Source organism: Ostrea edulis, chromosome 8 (genome assembly GCF_947568905.1).
Source record: "Ostrea edulis chromosome 8, xbOstEdul1.1, whole genome shotgun sequence".
Lineage (NCBI taxonomy): Eukaryota > Metazoa > Mollusca > Bivalvia > Ostreida > Ostreidae > Ostrea > Ostrea edulis.
Genome location: NC_079171.1, coordinates 1,870,221 through 1,897,439, shown reverse-complemented (window position 1 = coordinate 1,897,439; position 27,219 = coordinate 1,870,221). Strand labels below are relative to the sequence as shown.

The 27,219-nt window shown below is 37.9% G+C and overlaps 1 protein-coding gene across 4 annotated transcripts in view; it reads right to left on the bottom strand.

Annotated features, from left to right (window-relative positions):
- LOC130046518 (uncharacterized) overlaps positions 1-17,065 on the bottom strand; it is a 121,275-nt gene extending 104,210 nt beyond the window's left edge. For 2 of the 4 annotated variants that reach the window (XM_056147860.1, XM_056147862.1), the window contains exons 1-3: positions 17,000-17,065; positions 1,022-1,081; positions 152-220 (exon numbers count right to left, since the gene is read on the bottom strand). The gene's annotated coding sequence lies outside the window, so the exon portion shown is untranslated. Of the gene's footprint in view, positions 1-151; positions 1,082-16,999 lie in introns of all 4 variants that reach the window. The other 2 variants (XM_056147859.1, XM_056147861.1) reach the window with 1 other exon arrangement.
- Positions 17,066-27,219: the final 10,154 nt, after the last annotated feature.

The window sequence follows — 27,219 nt, the reverse complement described above, 5'->3', positions numbered from 1 at the left end:
TTTTTTCTGTGATGTTTCTATTTTTGTCCGATACAATCAATTCAAATGAAAGATGGATACACCTGCCTGAAGTGCATGTGTTAAAACAATGCAAAGACTGCAATGGTTGACTGGGGAGAAAACAAGAGGCCTGTGAGCCACAATCACTCACCTGAGTTACCTTCGCCCTGCTATTGTTCAGCTGTTCTTTGTTTTTCTTGCCCCAAATGTTACAACATAACTGAAATACAAGGTTAAAAGGTCAACAATCATGGTATGAAATGTAAGGTCTTGTCATAATGACCGATCATGGATTTACTGTTGTTGAAAAGAATATTTTCCTATATATATTATCATCCAAAACTTGGATCCCTATTGTGAACACTCACTATCCACAGGGTTCTGGATTTGGGGGTACTGATTTCATCACATTTGAATCTACACTACCTGGGTATCCTTGCATATATCAACATGACAGTACTACACGGAGCTCCGTTGTTCTTGACAAGAACGTTTTCAAAGATGTTTGTTATATACACTCAAGTAAAACTCCTATCCCCTAAAATATCCCACCCTGTCCTTGGAGGCCGTGATTTGAACAAACTTGATGGTACCCATGTCACGAAGCCTTTATGCAAGTTTCAACTTTTTTGGCCCAACGGTTCTTGAGAAAATTTTCAAATGACTCCACCCTATTTTTTCCATTTTCTTGATTATCTCCATTTTGAAGGGATCATGACTCTTCCTTTCAAGAACTTGATTCCCCTAAGGGCTTTCTTCCAAGGATCATTTGTACCAAGTTTAATTGATATTGTCACAGTGGTTCTGGAGAAATTGAATAGGTGAAAACTGTGCATACAGACGAACAGACAGACAGTGCACAAAAAGTGATCAGAATATCTCACTTGAGTTTCCAGCTCAGGTGAGCTAAAAATGTGAAACATTTACAGATACACAGTTTCCTGATGACAAATTCTGGTGACCTCTAAATTGTTCTAAAATCATGATGTCTAAGAATTAATGATACAGCTGTTTATACTACCACATGTCAATCCTTTCTTCTCCCTTTATGATGCCCTGCACTACATCTAAGTATTGTCACCTGTAGGAAAAACAAGAAATGATATGATCCAAAATTCACTGTCAAGGAATTCGCGTTACATCACTCAAAGCTTTGTGTCCAATTTTTCAAACTAAAGACATCACTATAAATGTTGTTGCAAACTGAAGATTGGTATCAGGATCATGTTAACTAGGCAGGCCGAGATAGTGACACTTGAAACAATTGAAATACAATTAAAATTAAATTCATTAACATAGAGTGATGTAACAGGGACACTGCAAGTTTAAATCAAATTTCTAAATAAGAGATCATATAAATATCTTTATTGTGACTTTCATTCTACTTCCTTTTAAAAACGAAAGGCCCACAGGCCTTATTGGTCACCTGAATACTAGTGAAAAAGTATCACTACTTCCATGGTCTATGCTATCTAGAAAAAATTCCCTGTTCTGAATATCTAAGCTAAATTCTAATGTTCAGCAACAGTATAAAACAAGATGTGTTCTTAAAACTTCACTGTCCTCAAAAGTGCATACAGCAGCAATTTTTTTCTACCCATTGGTACTGGTACCGGTACCCATTCAATTGGGAAAAATAGCATCAAAATCAAACAAATTGGGAATTTTTTACCAATGTATCGGCAAATGATTTTAACTAAAAGAAAAGAAAAAAGAGAACAAAACAAGAAGTAGTCATCTCTTTACAAACTTTTTTACGGTAATATTTGCTGTTGTGAGACATAGGGAATCGTCGTAAGCTCGTTTTAGAATCGTCGTAGCTCTACAAAACATGCACACTGCCATGATCTGTACTTTCGATTTAATACAGGAAGTGAACATTTTAGTTAATTTGTACAACGTTTCAGACCAAGTAAATTACGATGTCAGCGGTCTATTTTTCGGCAAGTAAATTGGGAATTTTTAGTCTCAAAATTGGGAAAAAATCAATGGTTTTTGGCATTGGGAATGATACCGTTTATCGGTAGCAGTTTTATAAGGGGAAAAAAACCCGCTGTACACTGATGAAAGGCTTTAGATGATAAGTGTATTAACATTAAAACATCAAAATATATGACTAATTTGGACTCATCCTAAAGTCATAACCCTGGGTTGTGAAATTCACCATTTTTTGTACATCCTTTTCTGCTATTTCTATATAAGTACGGTATGCATTTAGATTTTATACAGTATCAGCAAACTTACACATAAATACTATATACTAAATTTGGCCCCATTCTGGGGGTCAAACCCCTTACTCGCCAGGGGAAAATCAAATTTACAAGTTTGGTAAAAGACTACCTGCTCTATCCATTTTGTTTCAATTTAGTATCAAAAGCACTAAAGTAAATGTTATTTAAGTGTTTTACACATAAACACTATATAACGAGTTTGGCCCTGCCATGAGGTCAGAATACCTACCCACGGGATCATGAAATTTACAATTTTGGTAGAGGACTTCTTGCTCTACATCAATATGCATTTAAGTTTTTCATACATGTGAGTGGTTCTTGAGGAGAAGATTTTTGAAAATTGGTCATTTTTGGGCAGTTTTTGCCCTTCCCCATAGGCCCCAGGAATCCTAAAATTTACAATTTATGTTCCCTTTCTTCCAAATATTTTTTCATACCAAATTTGAAAAGAATTGAACTGATAGTTATCAAGAAATTTTTTAAAATGTCTATTGTTCACACATTTAATAACTGACCATTTTGGTCCCACCCTCATACCAAAACCCCTATCCCTGGGATCATCAAATTTACAATTTTGGTAAAGAACTACCTTTTCTTTCTAAATATCTATTTACTTTCAATTTAGTACCATAGCATTAAAGAAGATGTCAATTAAGTGTTTTACACATAAACACTATACAAGAAGTTTGACCCTGCCCTGGGGTAAGAGCCCCTACCCCAGGGATCATGAAATTTACAATTTTGGTAGAGGCCTTCCTCCTCTACATCACTATGCATTTAGTTTTTCTCACATGTGTGTGGTCATTGGATTTAAAAGAGACAAAATTTAAAAGACATTCTGGTACATAAGAAACACAATAAGGCCAACATTAAAAATATGTTTGCCCTTCCCCAACCCACCATTTTCAGTCTGGGTAGGTATGTAGGTAAATTATTTTATTTTGTTTGAATATATTGCATTGGAAAAATAATTATAGAAACTTTTTTCTTGATTTACATTGTATAACTTTATGTATGTATGCTGCGTCTATGCTTTTATACAGTGCAGATACATATATTAGCATTAAGCTATTTTCTCCACTTCAAGCTGCAAGTAAGCTCTGCCTGCTTTAATTCTTGTTCATGAAGCATGTAATCTTTTTTCTGTACTAGTATACACCTTTCTATCTATCACTTCACATTTGTAGTATATGCACCCTCTGATCCTTAACACCCTATGTACATGTACACTACGGACAACGCTGGTCCCGTATTAGACCGCGCTCCCCCCGAGGTGTGTTAATCCTTCCTGTGTTATCCCTCTGCGGGATTTCATCACGGGGCAGATTTATACCGCCGCAGTGTGAAGTACCGTTATTTACCTGTTAGGACAAACTACCTGTACAATAGCTATTTTATTCGTCGGCAGAAAATGCGTATGGCTTGCTTATGGACAGCTATCTCGCATTACATACTGGTATTTTAAATAAATCATTTAAGAAAAAATAAGAAAATAAATTAGGGACCTATATTGGTCCCTACTAAAACCAGATATACTTGGGATTTAATTAACATATTTATACACCTCCAATTTTTTTAATTCTCAGGGAAAAAACACCAAAAAAACAACAACAAAAAAACACCCCAGCATTTAATTTGTTTTTTATTAATAGTATTTTATGCTACATATAATGATAATGTATCTTGGATTAGGAGCTGTGTCCTAATAATTTTGACAATAAAAATATAATACAATGACCGTATATGAGTGCAAGATTAATATGTTCTGTCTGTTTTAATGGCGTTTGTGTAGACTTCGAGAATTGGTTCAAACATTTATTCATAACAAAATATTATTTTGTATGTTATAGGAATAAAAAAATGTAAGTTTTATATTATGCTAAAAGAAAAAATTTTGTTTTCCAACTTCAATCGAACTTCACTTATATATGTACACCTGTCGGGTCCGTGCTGCACGTGTTCTTAAAACAACACGCAGGGGAGAAGACCCTGTGTATATATGTTCAACGCGTTGCATACAGGATGTCAAAATTGTAAATGTCTCTAACAATTCCTTCGTCAAGTGCTGGTTTCCTCGCTTACAACTATTCCTTTTATTACGGTACATATGAATGTCAGCATCATCGAAATTACTCTCTAATTGCATGTTGAATCAAAATCCATCAAAATCCATCATACTTTGTAGAGTAAGGCCACACATATACGACAGGGGTGGCGTATACCCCAAAAGTGCGTTTTACTCGTTATCTACTTTGTGGTATTACATTACCTCCCTTAAAATATGCAATGCCTTTCTCTCACAATCTCTCTCTCTCTCTCTCTCTCTCTCTCTCTCTCTCTCTCTCTCTCTCTCTCTCTCTCTCTCAGATATTCAAAGCCCTAAAAATGTAATTAAAATTTGACAATTTGAAATTTGGATCGATTAAATATTTCATTTTAATTAGATTGATGCTTTATTGGTATTGAATACCAAGCGGTGTTCATGTGGCGTGTCTAATGTTGTCTTAGCAGTTTCACGGGTAGAGCGTGCGCTGATCGAGGTCTTGGGCGTTGAAGCAGACAGGAAGTGTTATGCAACAGTTATACACATACCCGAGACCGGTTTTTTTTCCACAGTCAGTAATGTTAAATATAGTATACTCTCTCTCTTCTAGACCATCGTAGAACACAAAATATAGTTCGTTAGAGTTTTATCGAATAAAAAATTAGGAACAATATAAAAGAGAATATAAGAGAGAGATATTTAATTGAAAATGTTAAAAAAAGACGAAACCTGTGTAAAATAAAGGTAATTTAGAGCGTTAACTGAAATGACGACAAGAAGAGTAAACTACATCCGTGGTGTGATTTGGTCGCGATCAGCGATGGAGAAACTGGTGTCGGTCTAGCTTACTAAGTTGAAAACGTTTGTTGATCACAGATTTCGAAAGAAATTCAAAGGATCTGAGAGAATTGATGGTGGATATGATGGGTCAAGTTAACGTTAAGCTCTTAAGTCAGCTTTTTGGAAAGAAACAACGGTATGTTCATCGTTAGGACTCGCGGTAAACGTAGACATGCAGGAGACGATTCAAGACAGTAGGACAGATTTAGACAAAGCGCAGGTAGGTTGCGTCTTTTATTTACCTTCAGTGTGTGTAAAAGAAAATAAAAACGAACTGACGGAGTTTTTGTTCACTTGAGAAATTTCTGTTGTAGGATTTTAATGAAGACTCGCACCGGTACCCTGACATGAACATCTAAATTTTTCGAGCCTCGAAACCAGCCTCACTTACGATCATGGCGAGTCATAGCCGTGATGGAAGCAATGCCAGGAAACAACAGGTTAACTTATCATCATAAAGTAAATAGGCTTATAACTCTGTCTACATGTTTTCGCTTCCAATATCATAGAACTTTATAAAATCGCCATGCAGAAGTTGAAGACGGTATTTAAAACTGTATAAAATGAAACAACAGAATGATATGTTTAATGTTTCTCTTTTATAAATTGATGAAATTCTTGTTTGTTTACAAAATAAAATCTGTATAAATATCCTGCTGCGTTTGTTTCTGTTATGATATCATTGCAGTGGCGGATCCAGGTTTTACGAAGGGGGGTGGGGGTGAAAGTCAAGTATTAACCAAAATACTCAGCCATTTTGGGTGCCAATCTGGAATTTTACTCGCACTATTTCTATTATTTAAATTTGTGGCGAGAGTGAGGGGGGTGTCTAAATCCCCCACTGCATTGCATAAGCAAGAACCCAGGTGAAAATACAGGAACTGACTTTTGAAGCGGTGATTGTATTCATACGCAAGAACAAACTGATCACGTGACCAAATTCATGTCATACGAAATTGAACATCGATTTCATTAGTACTGTCATATAAGGAAGTGCATTGGCAAATGTAAATATAGCTATATGGACACCAATCTAATACTCTATTTCAAATTGTGAAAAAAATGGTTTTGAGAGAACATGTCTTCACACCACTTGTTCTAATCTAATATTTTGTATCTACATCTTTCGTATGCTGTGGGTCACGTTTATGGTCATATGATTAAAAATTGTCCTCACTTTATATGTTTTATCACTCTCAAATTTTATATAGTTTGCTGATGCTAGGCTTTCCTTTTCCTACTTTGATATTTGTGTTATACATATTTATGTTCCCCAAACAAAGTTTGGGAACATATTGTTTTTACTCTGTTTCTTATTATTATTATTATGTTCCCCAAACAAAGTTTGGGAACATATTGTTTTTACTCTGTTTCTTATTAGGGTCTTCCGTCTTCAGCGGAAGAACCTTCTATTATTCTATTGTTGATTTTTCACTTTTCTTATTATTATTATTAGGGTCTTCCGTCTTCAGCGGAAGAACCTTCTATTATTCTATTGTTGATTTTTCACTTTTCTTATTATTATTATTAAGGTCTTCCGTCTCCTGCGGAAGACCTTACTATTATTGTTTGTGTTCTTTTTCTTCATTATTATTATTATTATTAAGGTCTTCCGTCTCCTGCGGAAGACCTTACTATTATTGTTCGCGTTCTTCTTCTTCATTATTATTATTATTATTTTCCTTGGTAGTACACGCGTTTTTCTCAGCCATTTCTCGATCGATTTTCACGAAATTTTCAGGAAAGATGTCTTTTGGTGACGAGACTTTGCTTGCAAAATTTCGTGCTTGACGTCACTTCCGGTCAGGAGTTATCTCTCTTTTAGTGACTTTTTGAAGGGCCTTGTTGTCCACACATCTCCTCCGTCAGTTTTGAAGCTAGAGTCTTGAAATTTCTACACAAGATAGAGTAAACATTTTAGAAGATTTGTGGGGGATTCGATTTTACCGGAGGCGATTTGCCTAAACGCTCGCCTGGACCTGAAAAAATGGATGCCAAAATTTTTCGCCGATTTCGGCGATTTTTGACCTTTGATCTCCAATATCTTTTTTCTTGCAAATATTTTGTTAAGACATGTAGAACAAAAGTTGTGCACATTTACGAGATCTTTTCGAAAATATCAAGATTTAGGGGCTAGCCCCTTAAATTAGGGATCTAGAAGGGCTCAAAGTCTAGATCAAATATCTCAAAAATCGTTAATATTTTGGTATAAGTCAAAGAACAAAAAATGTTCATCTCAACAATCCAAATCTATTCATATAAAAATTTAGGTCATATGTTACGTAATAAGGGATTTTAAGGGCCAAAACCATAAATTTTTTACCCCTTGTATCTCGAAAACGACAAATATTTGGAAAAGCAATAAAGAACAAAAGTTGTTCAGAATGATGATCTGAACAATATGCATATTTCGTTTTTACCCTATGTAGCCCCGTTAGGGAGCTACAGTTTGGCCCCTAAAAATTACTTCTAGAAATAACTCGAGAACGGTAAAGAATTTCTAAATACTTGTTGAACAAAAAATGTTTGAAATGTCATGACCTTTCTTACGATATCAAGCAAAAGGGGCTGACCCTTTAAATGAGGGGCCCAGAAGGGTCCAAAGGTTTATGAGAATATCTCAGAAACTATTAATATTTTGTAATAAGTCATTGAAGCGGAAATGTTCATCTAAACGAGCTTGTTCTTATCAAATCAAAAAGTAGGTCATATGTTACGTAATAAGGGATTTTAAGGGCCAAAATCATAAATAATTGACGCCTCATATCTTGAAAACGACAAATATTTTGAAAAGCATTATTGAACAAAAGTGGTTCAGAATGATAATCTAAACAATATGTAGATTTCGTTTTTTCCCTATGTGGCCCCATTAGGGAGCTACAGTTTGGCCCCTAAATATTTCTTGTAGAGATAACTCGAGAACGGTAAAGAATTTCTAAATACTTGTTGAGCAAAAAATGTTTAAAATGACAAGGCCTTTCTTACGATATCAAGCAAAACGGGCTGGCCCTTTAAATTAGGGGTTCAGAAGGGTCCAAATGTTTTTGAGAATATCTCAGAAACTATTAATATTTTATAATAAGTTGTAGAAGCGGAAATGTTCATCTCAACGAGCTTGATCTTATCAAATCAAAAAGTAGGTCATATGTTACGTAATTAGAGATTTTAAGGGCCAAAATCGTAAATATTTGACGCCTCATATCTTGACAACGACATATTTTTTGAAAAGCATTATTGAACAAAAGTTGTTCAATGTGTCATAACCTATCGATCAATATCAAAAAATGGGTCTGTGGGCCTCATGGCTCGCCTGTAGAGTCGATTTTTGTCGATATCAGTCGATTTCAAAAACTTGTAACTGGTAAATATTTTGTAAGGACATATTGAACAAAAGTTGTTCAGTTTATCGAGATCTATCGATTGATATCAAGAAATAGGCCTATGGTCCTAATGGCTCGCCTGTAGAGTCGATTTTTTGTCGATATCGGTCGATCTCAATAACTTTTTACAGGTAAATATTTTGTAAAGACATATAGAACTAAAGTTGTTGAGTCTATAGAGGGCTAACAAATGACATCAAGAAATAGGCCCGCGGGCCTTATGGCTCGCCAGGAGAGTCGAATTTCAAACGAATTTCACCGCAACTTTGCTTCAGAAGCTTATGATATGAAAAATTGATTATATCTAAAGTGTCTTAAAGTCGGAAACTAAATTGGGACTCATTTGTCTTTCTTTTTTTTTTTTAACTCCGAGTGCATCAACAAATCGGACGGAAGACCTACTCGTTGCTTGCAACGAGATCGTGTCTAGTTATTATTATTATTCTTTCTTTCTTCTTGGGACTTTTTTGTCCACGAGTGTTCTCAGAAACTACTCAAGGGATCAATATGAAACCTTTTTAGGATGATAGTATAGCATATGTAGATGTGCGGAACGAATGTCATTTTGTCTGAAAATGCATGCATGTGCATGCACGTGCATTGGATTTTTTGTTTAGAAACTTTAGAATCAGTTTAACTTTTTTATTTTTCAATGAAATCGTTTGCTATTTATATCCTAGGTATAACATGGGACCCTTAACTGTTTGGCATCGTCAAAATTTCAATTCTGCACGCGCATGCACGTGTGCTTCAATTTGATTGGATAATACAAAACCGTTTATAACATTCATGCCAATCAAGGAAATTTAATTATATTTACAGGATAGGTAGACATGTCAAATATCTACAGATCGATGTAATAAAAATTGCAAACGCGCATGCGCACGCACGTGTATTGTCTTTTGAAAGTTCAATTCTTTCAATGACCATAACTTTTTTGTTTTTTGTCAAAATCTTTTCAAACTTGTATTGTGTATGTATCTTGATATTCTTAACAAAAGTGTACAGTCATAATTACCATCCGGCACGTGCATGCACGTGTGCTAAATTGTGATTGGACGATTTTCAAATCGCCATAACTTTCTTATAAATGATGGAATCAATATGAAATTTATACTGTAGGTATATCTATCAAATGTCTATTGAATGACATCAACATTGATGCTGAGTCATACTCACGTGCCCGTGTATGCACGTGCATAGCTTTTCTTTCATTTTTCGGGTACTAAAATGGTCATAACTATTGAATTAAAAACTGAAATGAATTCAAATTTACCCTGAGGATCTATGATATGAATGTCTGTGAAATGGTGTCAACAAATTTTCCATTATCAAAATCGCGTGCGCGTGAATGCGCGTGCATTGTAATTTTTGACTTCTAAATTTAAGTATTGGTCTATAACATTTTGGGAGTGCAATGAATAGGTTTGAAAATTAGGTTGTAAGTATGTTTTGGGCCTCTCAATTTACTAATAGTCTCAAAATCACTTCCCTGCACGTGCATGCACGTGCGCTTAATTCTGATTGGACGATTTTGAAATCCCAATAACTTTCTCAAGAGTGAAGCGATCAATACCAAATTCATATAGTAAGTATATTGTTCAAATGTCTATTGAATAGCATCAACAAAATTGTTGTGTGGTACTCACGTGCACGTGTATGCACGTGCATTGATTTCGGTCTTTGTAGTTTTGAGTTGCCGTTAATTTCTCGTTTTTCATTGAACAGTTGTGAAGTAAGTATATTGTTCAAATGTCTATTGAATAGCATCAACAAAATTGCTGTGTGGTACTCACGCGCACGTGTATGCACGTGTATTGATTTCGGTCTTTGTAGTTTTGAGTTGCCGTTCATTTCTCGTTTTTCATTGAACAGTTGTGAAACTTCTCTTGTACTCATATTGTAAGACTTCTAATGTATCGAGATGGTCGAATGATTTATATGCACGTGCACAAAACTCTCAGATCTTTATAACTGATTTGAACTAGTATAAAATGGACTGAATGTTATAAGATAGTTATATATTCACATGCTCCACAGTTTGCAATAGTCAAAACCACTTGTACTGAAATAAATGTCACCACTTACTAAATGGGGGAATGTTTGGGGAACATGTGTAACGGTCCCCGTTACAATAAGTACTAGTTATTATTATTATTCTTTCTTTATTCTTGTCACCCTTTTATGTCCATGAGTGTTCTCAGAAACTACTTAAGGGATCAAGACGAAACCTTTTTAGGATGATAGAATACTCTTTGTAGATGTGCGGAACGAACATCATTTTGTCTGAAAATGCATGCATGTGCATTGGATTTTTTGTTTACAAACTTTGGAATGCGTCTAACTTTTTTATTTTTCAATGAAATCGTTTGATATTTATATTGCAGGAATAACTTGACACCCTTAACCGTTTGGCATCGTCAAAATTTCAATTCTGCACGCGCATGCACGTGTGCTTCAATTTGATTGGATAATACAAAACCGTTTATAACTTTCATGTAAATTAATACAATTTGATGATATATACAGGATAGGTAGACATGCCAAATATCTACAGATCGATGTAACAAAAATTGCAAACGCGCATGCGCATGCACGTGCATTGTCTTTTGAAGGTTCAATTAATTCAATGACCATAACTTTTTTGTTTTTTGTCAAAATCTTTTCAAACTTGTATTGTGTATGTATCTTGACATTCTCAACAAATGAGTACAGTCATATTAACTATCCGGCACATGCATGCACGTGTGCTAAATTGTGATTGGACGATTTTAAAATCGCCATAACTTTCTTATAAATGATGGAAACAATATGAAATTTATACTGTAAGTATATCTATCAAATGTCTATTGAATGACATCAACATTGATGCTGGGTCGTACTCACGTGCGCGTGTATGCACGTGCATAGCTTTTCTTTCATTTTTCGGATACTAAAATGGTCATAACTATTGAATTAAAAACTGAAATGAATTCAAATTTACCCTGAGGATCTATGATATGAATGCCTATGAAATGGTTCAACAAATTTTCCATAATCAAAATTGCATGCGCGTGAATGCACATGCATTGTAATTTTTGACGTCTAAATTTAAGTATTGGTCTATAACATTTTTAGATTGCAATGAATACGTTTGAAATTTAGGTTTCAGGTATCTTTGGTACCTTTCAATTTATTATTAGGGTCAAAATCACCTTCCTGCACGTGCATGCACGTGCGCTTAATTCTGATTGGACGATTTTGAAATCCCAATAACTTTCTTATGAGTGAAGCAATCGATACCAAATTCATATAGTAAGTATATTGTTCAAATGTCTATTGAATAGCATCAACAAAATTGCTGTGTCTTACTCACGCACACGTGTATGCACGTGCATTGATTTCGGTGTTTGTAGTTTTGAGTTGCCGTTAATTTCTCGTTTTTCATTGAACAGTTGTGAAACTTCTCTTGTACTCATATAGTAAGATTTCTAATGTATCGAGATGGTCGAATTATTTATATGCACGTGTATGCACGTACGTGCACGTGCACTAAACTCTCAGATCTTTATAACTGATTTGTATTAGCATGAAATGGACTGAACGTTATAAAATAGTTATATATTCACATGTTTCACAGTTTGCAATTGTCAAAACCAGTTGTACTGAAATAAATGACACCACTTGCTAAATGGGGGAATGTTTGGGGAACATCTGTAACGGTCCCCGTTACAATAAGTACTAGTTATCTGTTGGGTTTACTGCTTAGTCTCGTTGTCTTTTTATATATCCAATTTACTGTTTCTCAAGAAAAATCATAATTAGTGCTGTTCTGAAATCACATATACTGTCCTTCAGTATGGGAATTACAAATACTGTCCTTTTGTACATAAAAATACTGTCCTTCAGTTAATCATAAAATAAAAATTCTAAGTCCCGGCAAACAGGAAGTTGATAAGCGACAGATTCGAAAATGTCTTGCACAATACAGTTGGCCACACTGATGCTCTGTGCCAAATATCAGGGAGTTGCCCCATGTGGTTCTTCAGAAAACTGTGACAGAAATTTTTTGTGACGACGACGCCAGACGACGGATAGTGATCCCTATATGTCGCCACTGCATGTAACGCAGGCGACACAACAAGAGGCCCATGGGCCACATCGCTCACCTGAGTCACCTTGGTCCATATCAGAAGATTTTCCATATCTATTTGCATGTAAAACCGTAGTCCCTATTATGGCCCAAACCTTCCCCTGGAGGCCATGGTTTTTGCAAACTTGAATCTACACTATGTCAGAAAGCTTTCATGTAATTGTGAACTTCTTTGGCCCAATGGTTCTTGAGAAGAAGATTTTTAAAGATTTTCCCTATATATTTGTATGTAAAACTTTGATCCCCTATTGTGGCCCCATCCTACCCCAGGGGGGGGGGGGGGGGGCATGATTTTAACAAACCTGAATCTGCACTATATCAGAAAGCTTTCATATAAATCTCAGCTTTTCTGGCTTAGTGGTTCTGGGAAGAAGATTTTTAAAGATTTTTCCTATATATTTGTATGTAAAACTTTGACCCCCTATTGTGGCCCCATCCGACCCCCAGGGGCCATGATCTTAACAATTTACAATCTGCACTATATCAGGAAGCTTTCATATAAACCTCAGCTTTTCTGGCTCAGTGGTTCTTGGGAAGAAGATTTTAAAAGATTTTTCCTATAAATTTGTATGTAAAACTTTGATGCCCCCCTTGACGCCCCATCCAATCCCCGGGGTCCATGATTTTAACAAACTTGAATCTGCACTATAAAAAATAAAAAAAAAACAAAAAAAACAACAACAAAAAACAAACAAAAAATAAAAACTTTGACCCCCTATTGTGGCCCCATCCAACCCCCGGGGCCATGATTTTAACAATTTAGAATCTGTACTATATCAGGAAGCTTTCATATAAATCTCAGCTTTTCTGGCTCAGTGGTTCTTGGGGAAAAGATTTTTAAAGATTTTTCCTATATATCTGTATGTAAAACTTTGACCCCCTATTGTGGCCCCATCTGACCCCCGGGGGCCATGATTTTAACAATTTAGAATCTGTACTATATCAGGAAGCTTTCATATAAATCTCAGCTTTTCTGGCTCAGTGGTTCTTGGGGAAAAGATTTTTAAAGATTTTTCCTATATATCTGTATGTAAAACTTTGATCCCCCCTTGTGACCCCATCCTACTACCGGGGGCCATGATTTGAACTAGAATTTGCAATATGTCAGGAAGCTTTCAGGCAAATTTCAGCTCTTCTGGCCCAGTGGTTTTTGAGAAGAAGATTTTTAAATGACCCCACCCTATTTTTGCATTTTTGTGATTATATCCCCTCTGAAAGGGACATGGCCCTTCATTTGTACAAACTTGAAAGCCCTTCACCCAAAGATGCTTTTGGCCATGTTTGGTTGAAATTGGCCCAGTGGTTCTGGAGAAGAAGTCGAAAATGTGAAAAGTTTAACAGACAGACGGACAGACATACAGACGGACGGACAGACAACGGACAAAAAGCGATCAGAAAAGCTCACTTGAGCTTTCAGCTCAGGTGAACTAAAAAGTATATGAATACAAGTGAAAGGGTATACGAATAGAAGTGGTCTGATAGATCAAGATTGAGAAATGTTGTCTACATGATAGACGAGGAGACTCAGGGACGTCCAGGTGTGTTGTCTACATGATAGACGGGGAGACTCAGGGACGTTCAGGTGTGTTGTCTACATGATAGACGAGGAGACTCAGGGATGTTCAGGTGTGTTGTCTACATGATAGGCGGGGAGACTCGGGGACGTTCAGGTGTGTTGTCTACATGATAGACGGGGAGACTCAGGGACGCCCAGGTGTGCATGTTGTGTTCTTTAGTAGGGGAAAGTGTTGATATTTCAGACGGATGGATATTTTCGACAACCAATAAGAATCATTATGTCTACCTACGTGTTCTCAGTTTAAACTTATTTCCAAATTTGACATAGGCCTATTTACAAACTGGAAAACACCTTTAGAATGATACGGGCATGTGTAACTCATCTCTGATTGGCTGATTTAAATACATGACCTTGTAAAATATGTCAGCATCCATTTTGTTTCATCGACAAACTCAAATCCTGTTGAAACATTTTCAATCTGGTAGAAGTTGGATCTACCGATATCAGTCTGGACGAAAAACGCTAGACTGATGCCCTATTTCTAGTAAAATTTCTGTCGGGCTAGTAAATTTTTTGCTGCACTAGCCCGATCGGAATAGTATAAACTTTTCTTTAAAAAATGCATATATATATATAATTATATATATATACAGGACTTTATCAAAAATCTGTAAACACCTTGTATAATAACGTTATTTGATTGGCTGACTTTGCTTGCCAGTTTATCGAGTCCAAACTATTTCGTACCGGGTAATTTCATCTTTAATGTCAAACTCTAATACGCTGAAAAGAGATACGAAATGTCTCAGGTACGAATGAGAAACAGGGCTCGAAATTAACATATGTCCGTCAGTCTGTGACTGGTTAAAAGTCTGGCGGACTGACATTTGTTTTAGTCAGTCCGGTGGGACTGGTTAATTTTCTAAAGCATATACTTATGAAATCTTATACACACATTTGGCATGCTTCGATCTGTAGATATCAGACGAATCTGATTCGTAAATATAAATCCCACATTTAAGTGTTACAATATTGTCTGAGACATATTGAGCTAAATTTCATTTTGTTAACATTAACGAAATTAAATACGTTTAATTATTTCTGGAAAACTTTGTTAAACTGGTAAATTTTTCTGCGGATTGGTTGAAATTATACCCCATCAGTCCGGCTGGACTGGTGAAATAAAAAATTAGCTTCAAGCCCTGAGAAAGGTCTGGGTACGAATCGTATGTCACCTACACAGGTCGCTCTTCCGCTGTTGGCGAGTGGGAAAAACGAAGTGTGGAAGAAAGATACGAGTCAAAGAGAAAGCGTGGATTTGTTCAATCATGGACCTTAATCCGTCCATAGCTAAAATTTGACGATGAAAAAAAATACAATGTTGTGTAAGTATTGTGAAAAATGTAGGATGAGGAGGAGGAGACTGAAAATAAATTGCTTGAATCTGAAATTGACAGAAATTTAATATTATATGAGTGGGAGTATGACTGAAGTTTTTTTTATTTGTTTTTGTTTTTATTCTTACTATGCAAAAACATTTTTTTTTTTTTTTGTAAGTTATATTTGCTTTAATAAACTGTTTTTATTTTGGACTAGTGATTTTTTTTCGGGCTGGTAAATTTTACATTCAACTAGCCCAACCGGACTAGTACGTAGCTTGGAAAGTTTTTGACCTAGACTGCGATATGAAATCCTAAACAAAATCAAAATCACTACCACATATGAATTGACATAATGTGCAAAATTGCCGCCTGGGGGTTTGAGACCCAGAAGGGAGGGAATTCTTTTTGCTTTGATAACTTATACCATGGCCATTGGCATTGTTTATGTGGATTCAAGCTTTTGATGCATACTGGAAATTACATGCACGAACTATTTTACAAAACCAAATCCTGAAATCGGGTGAAAGGTATGACCCTCTGGGTCATAAAAAGTATTGGGGTTACTGGTAGAAAAATCTTTTCCTGGTGTAACCCGCCTTAATCGGGTTAGTTGACAACTTAAAAATGAAGGTGCCATGTCACGACGAGCGTTGGTACAATAAAGAACCCTTACTGCTATGACCCTGAGTGCTCAAAACTCCAAGTCACAAAGCGAACGCTCCACCACAGAGCTACCGCGACCGGTATAAAGTATAAACTGACGGCTATGACCCTGAGCGCTAAGCATAGAACACTGCACCAGAGCTACCGCGACCGGTATAAAGCATAAACTGACGGCTATGACCCTGAGCGCTAAGCATAGGTCTAAATTTGTGGTACTTCACCTACAGCTGGTGACATCACAACATGGGTGAAAATTCTGGACAGGACGTAAAACAATCATCAGTATGCACGAGATGACCTTGGGAAGCAATGATGAACAGAGTATTTGGTAAATAAATATTGTTTGAATTGAACCTGATCAAAACTCTGAACATCACATGATATGTGTAGGTGTCACAGGTGCTTGTTTCAGAAACGTCTCGTGTTATAGTATAGTGTGCCAGGTTCAAATGAAACAAGTGACTGTGGTAGCTGTTCTCGCTCAAACGGTATCAAGATCGAAATATGAAGAAAAGGAAGTCAGTTTTTCATACGTTTTACCCAGCACATGTCACAATATAAAGGCAGGGGAAGAGTAAAAAAAATCTCGGATTAACTTTTTTTTTTATGGTAGCGCGCACTTGTTTGCGGCCGCCATTTTGGAAAATCATAAACTCATACTTTTGCTATGGCGCTTTAAGACTGCGTGTCCTACCCCCGGACAAATCTCGACACCAATAACAGAATATAAACTTTATAACTATCCTCCTGACAAGTACACTGACTACCGTATACTGAATTATAATAAAACACGCCGTACTAGCCTTACCTTCTTATCCGGTTACCCGCCGAAATGTCCGTTGCTATGCACCCGAACTACCCTCGGACACTATCGTTATGCCCTATGATAAAGTCCGATGGAGGTAAGATTTAATACATCCCGAACCCGATCTCAATTTGTCGCACAAAATACCCCATAATTGTATAGTACCGTTTAAGTATTTCACAAGATGATTTTGATGCAAAACATGAAATCAGTCCCTAAAATTTTAGATCTTCTAAGCTATTCAAAATATACATTGATGGGATATTTTATTTGAAAATGAAAACAAAATTAAGAAACAATTTTTCATTTTATTTATTGATTCACCAAACATATGTTGGCATACAATCACGTTACACAATATGAGATATATAAAGACAATAAACTAAATACTAACAGTTCATTTACATATATGTAAATATAAGTATATATATTTGACATGTACCTGTGATATTTATGTATACAATTTAGTATTGCATATTACATATATGTATACGTAATTATATAGCACGTTACCTTTGGTGCGCAATTCAAAAAATTCATGTAAAAATTATTTTGACTTGGATACTCACTTTGAGATACAATCATTTAGATAGATCCGCCACTGTATTTTCAACTATCAAAATTACAATGGCGGATCCAAAGGGTTGTTCTGGGAGTTGGAACACCCCCCCCCCCCTCCCCTTTTCAGAAATGTTTGCTTAACTTGAAAAAGTGGGAAAATAGCGCATTTTGAGGGAGGACCCCAGTGGTGGATTATAAGGTGGTGGGGGGGGGGGTCAGAACACCCCCCCCCCCCTGCTCTTCGTGTTTTTCTTTTCTTCTTCTTTTGTTTTGATAACTATATGACTGATTGAATGATATTAGGCTATCTAACGTCCCGCTCGAGAATATTTCATTCATATGGAGACGTCACCATTGTCGGGGAAAGGCTGCAAAATTTAGGCTTACGCTCGGCGCTTACGGCCTTTGAGCAGGGAGGGATCTTAATTTTCGTGCCCCGCCTGCAGTGAGACGGAACCTTGGTTTTTGTGGTCTCATCATAAAGACTGCCCCATTTAGTCGCCTCTTACGACAAGCAAGCTGTACGGAGAACCTATTCTAACCCAGATATAAATATAAGGAAGCAACACGAATTTAAATATAAAATGCATTAACAATGTTTTTACAATTTTCCAGGTGGAGGCCACCGGGACCCCCCTGATAGGAGGGGGTAACACCTCCATACCCCATCCCCCCCTTCGGGCCTCAACCCCTCCTACAGAAAAGTCTAGATCCGCCACTGGACCCCCTTTGAAAATTAAAAATTAATGGTAGAACACCCCCCTTAAAAAATTAATTAGATAAATATTAGATAGATATCTGATTATATTATTTTTCATGATTGCGATGAAAATGTTTTGAATACGTTATTAAAACATTTAAAAAAAAAAATTGAAACGTTTTTAAATGATTTATCATATATTCTCAATAGCCTATATGTTTTGTCATACTCCAAATAAACCATAGAAATGTTTTATCATACTCTCAATAACCATAAAAAATGTTTACCATACTCCCAATAAACCATAAAAACGTTTTATCATACTCCCAATAACCATAAAAAATATTTACCATACTCCCAATAAACCATAAAAATGTTTTATCATACTCCCAATAAACCATAAAAATGTTTTATCATACTCCCAATAACCATAAAAAATGTTTACCATACTCCCAATAAACCATAAAAATGTTTTATCATACTCCAAATAAACCATAAAAATGTTTTATCATACTCCAAATAAACCATAAAAATGTTTTATCATACTCCAAATAAACCATAAAAATGTTTTACCATACTCCCAATAAATAATGAAGAAAATGTTTTGTCATACTCCCAATAAACCATAAAAATATTTTATCATACTCCGAATAAACAATAGAAATGAATTGAAAAGGGTTCGTGTTAGATGGGACAGCATGCATATCGAGGAAGTTCAGAGAAAAAAATATGTATGTCACCCTACAAACTGTGGTAGGTGTGGAAATGTTACAGGACGCCCACGTGACTAGTGTCCCTACAAACTGTGGCAGGTGTGGACATGTTAAAGCATGTCACAAAGCAAACATAGCTGAAGTAGAATGAAGCTCCAGTGAATGAAGTGGACAGGAGTTCCAGTGACGGAAGTGAATGAAGTGAACAAGAGTTCCAGTGACGGAAGTGAATGAAGTGAACAGGAGTTCCAGTGACGGAAGTGAATGACCTGGACACAAGTTCCAGTGACGGAAGTGAATGAAGTGGACAGGGGTTCCAGTGACGGAAGTGAATGACGTGGACAGAAGTTCCAGTGACGGAAGTGAATGAAGTGAAAAGTAGTTCCAGTGACGGAAGTGAATGAAGTGAACAGGAGTTCCAGTGATGGAAGTGAATGACGTGGACAGGAGTTCCAGTGACGGAAGTGAATGACGTGGACAAGAGTTCCAGTGACGGAAGTGAATGAAGTGAACAAGAGTTCCAGTGACGGAAGTGAATGAAGTGAACAGGAGTTCCAGTGACGGAAGTGAATGACCTGGACACAAGTTCCAGTGACGGAAGTGAATGAAGTGGACAGGGGTTCCAGTGACGGAAGTGAATGACGTGGACAGAAGTTCCAGTGACGGAAGTGAATGAAGTGAAAAGTAGTTCCAGTGACGGAAGTGAATGACGTGGAAAGGAGTTCCAGTGACGGAAGTGAATGATGTGGACAGAAGTTCCAGTGACGGAAGTGAATGAATTGAAAAGTAGTTCCAGTGACGGAAGTGAATGATGTGTACAGAAGTTCCAGTGACGGAAGTGAATGATGTGGACAGGAGTTCCAGTGGTGGAAGTGAATGATGTGGACAGGAGTTCCAGTGACGGAAGTGAATGACGTGGACAGAAGTTCCAGTGAGGGAAGTGAATGACGTGGACAGGGGTTCCAGTGACAGAAGTGAATGAAGTGGACACGAGTTCCAGTGACGGAAGTGAATGACGTGGACACAAGTTCCAGTGACGGAAGAGAATGACGTGGACAGGAGTTTCAGTGAGGGAAGTGAATGACGTGGACAGAAGTTCCAGTGACGGAAGTGAATGAAGTGAAAAGTAGTTCCAGTGACGGAAGTGAATGAAGTGGACAGGAGTTCCAGTGACGGAAGTGAATGAAGTTGACATGAGTTTCAGTGACGGAAGTTAATGACGTTGACAGGAGTTCCAGTGACGGAAGTGAATGACGTGGACAGGAGTTCCAGTGACGGAAGTGAATGACGTGGACAATCTAATTTAAATTGTTTGTGTAGCGAGTATGCGAGCGTAGGCAACATCTAATTTTAATTAGATTGAGTGAGAGAAGTAAATGAAGTAAACAGGAGTTTCAGTGACGGAAGTGTATAAAGTGGAGATGAGTTCCAGTGGCGGAAGTGAATGACGTGGACAGGAGATTCAGTGACGAAAGTGAATGAAGTGGACAGGAGTTCCAGTGACAGAATTAAGTGAACAGGAGTTTCTCAGTGACGGAAGTGAATAAAGTGGAGATGAGTTCCAGTGACGGAAGTGAATGACGTGGACAGTAGTTCTATTGACGGATTAGTCAATGAAGTGGACAGGAGTTCCAGTGATGGAAGTGAATGAAGTGGACAGGAGTTCCAGTGACAGAAGTGAATGACGTTGACAGGAGTTCCAGTGACGGAAGTGAATGACGTGGACAGGAGTTTTAGTGACGGAAGTGAATCAAATGGACAGGAATTCCAGTGACGGAAGTGAAGGAAGTGGAGAGGAGTTTCAGTGACGGAATGAAATGGACAGAAGTCCCAGTGACGGAAGTGAATGACGTGGACATGAGTTCCAGTGAGGGAAGTGAATGACGTGGACAGGAGTTTTAGTGACAGAAGTGAATCAAATGGACAGGAATTCCAGTGACGGAAGTGAATGAAGTGGACAGGAGTTTAACTGACGGAAGTGAATAAAGTGGACAGGAGTTCCAGTGACAAAATTAAGTGAACATGAGTTCCAGTGACGGAAGTGAATGACGTGAACAGGAGTACCAGTGACAGAAGTGAATGAAGTTGACATGAGTTCCATTGACAGAAGTGAATGTCGTGGATAGGAGTTCCAGTAACGAAAGTGAATGACGTGGACAGGAGTTCCAGTGACGGAAGTGAATGAAGTGGACAGGAGTTCCAGTGACGGAAGTGAATGACGTGGACAGGAGTTTCAGTGACAGATGTGAATGACGTGGATAATCTAATTTAAATTGTTTGTGTAGCGAGTATGCGAGTGGAGGCAACATCTAATTTTAATTAGATTGAGTGAGGGAAGTAAATGAAGTAAACAGAAGTTCCAGTGATTGAAGTGAATGACATGGACATGAGTTACAGTAACGGAAGTGAATGAATTAAACAGCAGTTCCAGTGACGGAAGTGAATGAAGTGGGAAGGAGTTTCAGTGACGGAAGTGAATAAAGTGGACAGGAGTTCCAGTGACGGAAGTGAATGAAGTGGACAGGAGTTCCAGTGACGGAAGTGAATGACGTAGACAGGAGTTCCAGTGATGGTAGTGAATAAAGTGGACAGGAGTTCCAGTGACGGAAGTGAATGAAGTAGACACGAGTTCCAGTGACGGAAGTGAATGAAGTAGACATGAGTTCCAGTGACGGAAGTGAATAACGTAGACATGAGCTCCAGTGACGGAATGAAATGGACAGAGGTTCCAGTGACGGAAGTGAATGACGTGGACACAAGTTTCAGTGACGGAAGTGAATGAAGTGGACAGGAGTTCCAGTGACGGAAGTGAATGAAGTGGACAGGAGTTCCAGTGATGGAAGTGAATGACATGGACACAAGTTCCAGTGAGGGAAGTGAATGCAGTACACAGGAGTTCCAGTGATGGAAGAGTATGACATGGACAGAAGTTCCAGTGGCGGAAGTGAATGCAGTACACAGGAGTTTGAGTGACGGATATAAATGAAGTGAACAGTAGTTCCAGTGACGGAAGTGAATGAAGTAGACAGGAGTTCCAGTGACGGAAGTGAATGACGTGGACACGAGTTCCAGTGACGGAAGTGAATGAAGTGGACAGGAGTGCCAGTGACGGAAGTGAATGAAGTAGAGAGGAGTTCCAGTGACGGAAGTGAATGACGTGGACATAAGTCTCAGTGACGGAAGTGAATGATGTGGACAGCAGTTCCAGTGACGAAAGCGAATGACGTGGACACAAGTTTCGGTGACGGAAGTGAATAAAGTGGACATGAGTTCCAGTGACAGAAGTGAATGACGTGGACATAAGTCCCAGTGACGGAAATGAATGATGTGGACAGCAGTTCCAGTGACGAAAGCGAATGAAGTGGGCAGGAGTTCCAGTGACAACAGTGAATGAAATGAACAGTATTTGCAGTGACGGAAGTGAATAAAGTGGACAGGAGTTCCAGTGACGTAAGTGAATGAGGTAGACAGGAGTTCCAGTGACGGAAGTGAATGAAGTAGACACGAGTTCCAGTGACGGAAGTGAATGACTGGACATGAGTTCCAGTGATGGAAGTGAAGGAAGTGGACAGGAGTTCCAGTGACGGAATGAAATGGACAGAGGTTCCAGTGACGGAAGGGAATGAAGTGGACAGGAGTTCCAGTGATGGAAGTGAATGACATGGACACAAGTTCCAGTGAGGGAAGTGAATGCAGTACACAGGAGTTCCAGTGATGGAAGTGTATGACATGGACACAAGTTCCAGTGGCGGAAGTGAATGCAGTACACAGGAGTTTGAGTGACGGAAATAAATGAAGTGAACAGTAGTTCAAGTGACGGAAGTGAATGAAGTAGACAGGAGTTACAGTGACGGAAGTGAATGAAGTGGGCAGGAGTTCCAGTGACAGCAGTGAATGAAGTGAACAGTATTTACAGTGACGGAAGTGAATGAAGTGGACATGAGTTCCAGTGACGGAAGTGAATGACGTGGGCAGGAGTGCCAGTGACGGAAATGAATGAAGTGAACAGTATTTCCAGTGACGGAAGTGAATGAAGTGGACAGGAGTTCCAGTGACGGAAGTGAATGATGTGGACAGGAGTTCCAGTGGTGGAAGTGAATGATGTGGACAGGAGTTCCAGTGACGGAAGTGAATGACGTGGACAGAAGTTCCAGTGAGGGAAGTGAATGACGTGGACAGGGGTTCCAGTGACAGAAGTGAATGAAGTGGACACGAGTTCCAGTGACGGAAGTGAATGACGTGGACACAAGTTCCAGTGACGGAAGAGAATGACGTGGACAGGAGTTTCAGTGAGGGAAGTGAATGACGTGGACAGAAGTTCCAGTGACGGAAGTGAATGAAGTGAAAAGTAGTTCCAGTGACGGAAGTGAATGAAGTGGACAGGAGTTCCAGTGACGGAAGTGAATGAAGTTGACATGAGTTTCAGTGACGGAAGTTAATGACGTTGACAGGAGTTTCAGTGACGGAAGTGAATGACGTGGACAGGAGTTCCAGTGACGGAAGTGAATGACGTGGACAATCTAATTTAAATTGTTTGTGTAGCGAGTATGCGAGCGTAGGCAACATCTAATTTTAATTAGATTGAGTGAGAGAAGTAAATGAAGTAAACAGGAGTTTCAGTGACGGAAGTGTATAAAGTGGAGATGAGTTCCAGTGGCGGAAGTGAATGACGTGGACAGGAGATTCAGTGACGAAAGTGAATGAAGTGGACAGGAGTTCCAGTGACAGAATTAAGTGAACAGGAGTTTCTCAGTGACGGAAGTGAATAAAGTGGAGATGAGTTCCAGTGACGGAAGTGAATGACGTGGACAGTAGTTCTATTGACGGATTAGTCAATGAAGTGGACAGGAGTTCCAGTGATGGAAGTGAATGAAGTGGACAGGAGTTCCAGTGACAGAAGTGAATGACGTTGACAGGAGTTCCAGTGACGGAAGTGAATGACGTGGACAGGAGTTTTAGTGACGGAAGTGAATCAAATGGACAGGAATTCCAGTGACGGAAGTGAAGGAAGTGGAGAGGAGTTTCAGTGACGGAATGAAATGGACAGAAATCCCAGTGACGGAAGTGAATGACGTGGACATGAGTTCCAGTGAGGGAAGTGAATGACGTGGACAGGAGTTTTAGTGACAGAAGTGAATCAAATGGACAGGAATTCCAGTGACGGAAGTGAATGAAGTGGACAGGAGTTTAACTGACGGAAGTGAATAAAGTGGACAGGAGTTCCAGTGACAAAATTAAGTGAACATGAGTTCCAGTGACGGAAGTGAATGACGTGAACAGGAGTACCAGTAACGGAAGTGAATGAAGTAGACTGGAGTTCCAGTGACGGAAGTGAATGAAGTGGATATGAGTTCCAGTGACAGAAGTTAATGACGTGGACAGGAGTTCCAGTGACGGAAGTGAATGAAGTGGACAGGAGTTCCAGTGACAGAAGTGAATGAAGTGGACAGGAGTTCCAGTGACGGAAGTGAATGAAGTGGACAGGAGTTCCAGTGATGGAAGTGAATGAAGTGGACATGAGTTCCAGTGACAGAAGTGAATGAAGTGGACATAAGTCCCAGTGACGGAAGTGAATAAAGTGGACAGGAGTTCCAGTGACGGATGTGAATGAGGTAGACAGGAGTTCCAGTGACGGAAGTGAATGACGTGGACACAAGTTCCAGTGATGGAAGTGAATGAAGTGGACAGGAGTTTAAGTGACGGAAGTGAATGAAGTAGACAGGAGTTCCAGTGACGGAAGTGAATGAAGTGGACACGAGTTCCAGTGACGGAAGTGAATAACGTAGACATGAGTTCCAGTGATGGAAGTGAAGGAAGTGGAAAGGAGTTCCAGTGACGGAATGAAATTGACAGAGGTTCCAGTGACGGAAGTGAATGACGTGGACACAAGTTCCAGTGACGAAAGTGAATGAAGTGGACAGGAGTTCCAGTGACGGAAGTGAATGAAGTGGACAGGAGTTCCAGTGATGGAAGTGAATGACATGGACACAAGTTCCAGTGAGGGAAGTGAATGCAGTACACAGGAGTTCCAGTGATGGAAGTGTATGACATGGACACGAGTTCCAGTGACAGAAGTGAATGAAGTGGACACGAGTTCCAGTGACGGAAGTGAATGACGTAGACACGAGTTCCAGTGACGGAAGTGAATGACGTGGACAGAAGTTACAGTGACGGAAGTGAATGAATTGGACAGTATTTCCAGTGATGAAAGTGAATGAAGTGGGTAGGAGTTACATTGACGGAAGTGAATGAAGAATACATCGTGTCATGTATGACTGGTTTAAACTATATCAATACAAAAGTCATTATACGATAAACTATATATCAATATTCTATAAAATCAGGAGATTAAATTGTTTACAAATCTGACGCTTACAGTGTCTCTCTCTATCTCGCTCTCATTTGTCAGAACGGGTGACCTCCAATTTCATTGCGCATCGGAAATTACGAAGAGGAATGACTGTCAGGAAGACACTAATTCAGGAATGGACATTTTCTGCTCATTTGACGGGTTTACTGTTTGTTGCTTCAGATCTACCATGGTTCCTTGAAATTATATATCTTAAATCACAGATGTGCTTTTCTGTTTGTTCTTGTATTGTTTGCTTTATTTACCGTCTGTTACAGTTTGTATTGTTTGTTTTATTTACCGTCTGTTACAGTTTGTATTGTTTTATTTACCGTCTGTTACAGTTTGTATTGTTTTATTTACCGTCTGTTACAGTTTGTATTGTTTGTTTTATTTACCGTCTGTTACAGTTTGTATTGTTTGTTTTATTTACCGTCTGTTACAGTTTGTATTGTTTTATTTACCGTCTGTTACAGTTTGTATTGTTTGTTTTATTTACCGTCTGTTACAGTTTGTATTGTTTGTTTTATTTACCGTCTGTTACAGTTTGTATTGTTTTATTTACCGTCTGTTACAGTTTGTATTGTTTGTTTTATTTACCGTCTGTTACAGTTTGTATTGTTTTATTTACCGTCTGTTACAGTTTGTATTGTTTGTTTTATTTACCGTCTGTTACAGTTTGTATTGTTTGTTTTATTTACCGTCTGTTACAGTTTGTATTGTTTTATTTACCGTCTGTTACAGTTTGTATTGTTTGTTTTATTGACCGTCTGTTACAGTTTGTATTGTTTGTTTTACCGTCTGTTACAGTTTGTATTGTTTGTTTTATTTACCGTCTGTTACAGTTTGTATTGTTTGTTTTATTGACCGTCTGTTACAGTTTGTATTGTTTTATTTACCGTCTGTTACAGTTTGTATTGTTTTATTTACCGTCTGTTACAGTTTGTATTGTTTGTTTTATTTACCGTCTGTTACAGTTTGTATTGTTTTATTTACCGTCTGTTACAGTTTGTATTGTTTGTTTTATTTACCGTCTGTTACAGTTTGTATTGTTTGTTTTATTTACCGTCTGTTACAGTTTGTATTGTTTTATTTACCGTCTGTTACAGTTTGTATTGTTTGTTTTATTTACCGTCTGTTACAGTTTGTATTGTTTGTTTTATTTACCGTCTGTTACAGTTTGTATTGTTTTATTTACCGTCTGTTACAGTTTGTATTGTTTGTTTTATTTACCGTCTGTTACAGTTTGTATTGTTTTATTTACCGTCTGTTACAGTTTGTATTGTTTGTTTTATTTACCGTCTGTTACAGTTTGTATTGTTTGTTTTATTTACCGTCTGTTACAGTTTGTATTGTTTTATTTACCGTCTGTTACAGTTTGTATTGTTTGTTTTATTGACCGTCTGTTACAGTTTGTATTGTTTGTTTTACCGTCTGTTACAGTTTGTATTGTTTGTTTTATTTACCGTCTGTTACAGTTTGTATTGTTTGTTTTATTGACCGTCTGTTACAGTTTGTATTGTTTTATTTACCGTCTGTTACAGTTTGTATTGTTTTATTTACCGTCTGTTACAGTTTGTATTGTTTGTTTTATTTACCGTCTGTTACAGTTTGTATTGTTTTATTTACCGTCTGTTACAGTTTGTATTGTTTGTTTTATTTACCGTCTGTTACAGTTTGTATTGTTTGTTTTATTTACCGTCTGTTACAGTTTGTATTGTTTGTTTTATTTACCGTCTGTTACAGTTTGTATTGTTTGTTTTATTTACCGTCTGTTACAGTTTGTATTGTTTGTTTTATTTACTAAATCTGTTATCAAAAGATGATATAGTTTTAACTCCCTTTCCGTGGGGATCCCGGTTATAATAGGGCCCCAGTACCCCTTGCTTGCTGTAAGAAG